Source organism: Microcebus murinus, chromosome 10 (assembly GCF_040939455.1).
Source record: "Microcebus murinus isolate Inina chromosome 10, M.murinus_Inina_mat1.0, whole genome shotgun sequence".
Classification (NCBI taxonomy): domain Eukaryota; kingdom Metazoa; phylum Chordata; class Mammalia; order Primates; family Cheirogaleidae; genus Microcebus; species Microcebus murinus.
This window is the reverse complement of record NC_134113.1, coordinates 18,038,150-18,039,688: the sequence shown is the minus strand read 5'-3', so window position 1 is coordinate 18,039,688 and position 1,539 is coordinate 18,038,150.

The following is a 1,539-nucleotide window of genomic DNA, read 5'->3' as shown; positions in this document are numbered from 1 at the left end:
TTGGGTGGTCAGGGGTGGCTCTTCTGTGAGGCGACATTTACATGAGAACTGATGCCAAGGAAGAATCAATCATGCAAATAGCAGAGGGAAGAGCATTCCAGGAACAGGGAACAGCTAGTGAAAATGCCGAGGCTGGGCATGGTGGCTCACGCCTGTAATCCTAGCATTCTGGGAGGCAGAGGCAGGCGGATTGCTTGAGGTCAGGAGTTCGAGACCAGCCTGAGCAAGAGCGAGACCCTGTCTCTACTATAAGTAGAAAGAAATTAATTGGCCAGCTAATATTTATATATATATATATATATATATATATATATATATATAGAAAAAAAATTAGCTGGGCATGGTGGTGCATGCCTGTAGTCCCAGCTACTCGGGAGGCTGAGGCAAGAGGATTGCTTGAGTCCAGGAGATTGAGGTTGCTGTGAGCTAGGCTGATGCCACGGCACTCACTCTAGCGTGGGCAACAAAGTGAGACTCTGTCTCAAAAAAAAAAAAAAAAACACGAAAATGCCGAAGATGGGGATTCACTTGGGGTGATGGAGACACGAAACAAAGGCAGGGTGCCTCTAGCAGGGCAAAGCCAGAGAGAAGACCAGAGCTGAGGTCAGGCAGGACCCAAAGCCATGGCAAGGGGTTGGTGCTTGATTCCAAGCCACTGAAGGGTTTTAAGCTGGGAACACTTGGTCTTACTTATACCTTTAAAAGACAACTCTGACCACTGCTTGCAGGATGGATTTTAGGAGGCCAAGTGGAAAAAGGGAGGTCGAGTAGGATGCTACCGCAACAGTGGAAGCAGATGGTGATGGAGCTTAAACCAAGGAGGGCACCGTGGGGATGTAGAGAGGTGGCTACATTCATGATCAGATTCCGCCTGTTGAAGGTAGAATCAGTAGCAGTTGCTGGTACCGGTGGTGAGGAAAAGAGAAGAAACAAAAACCACTCTTGAGCAACGGGGTAGATAAATGTCCACTATGACTATGTAAATACCAAATCATTCATCTCAGTCCACTAGGAAATAACATCCTAACCAGGAACATGCCCTGGGCATAGTGAGCCCCTAGTAAATGTCGCTGGCTTGAATGGCTGAGTGGATGGGGGAGGGAGGTTGCAGAAAGGGAAGTGGGGAGGGGGGTTGCTGGAGAGGAACTTTGCCTACTTCACAATTTTGCTTAGAGCAGGACCTGCTGACTGGTCTCCACAAAAAGGAAAAACAATAATCACCAAAAAAGAAAGTTTGCTGCATGGAAAGATTTAATCTAACAAAGGAAAAGGAAAGGGCCACGAGGGGAGGGATACACGTGTTTGGACACATCCCCTGCTTGGAGAGCTGACTCCTCACAGGGCCTGGATCTGATGAGTGTGCAGGAAACCCCACCGCCCCGTCGGTTCCTAATAACAACTGGGTGCATTTATTTATCCTCTCAAAGCAAGAGGCAGAGGAACCAGAGAGGGGGGCAGGGCCAGGTGAAGGCACGGACATTTATTCACTGGCTCATTCGGCCCTCTCTGCAGGATGGGAAGTGTTCCAGAGAGGCGGCA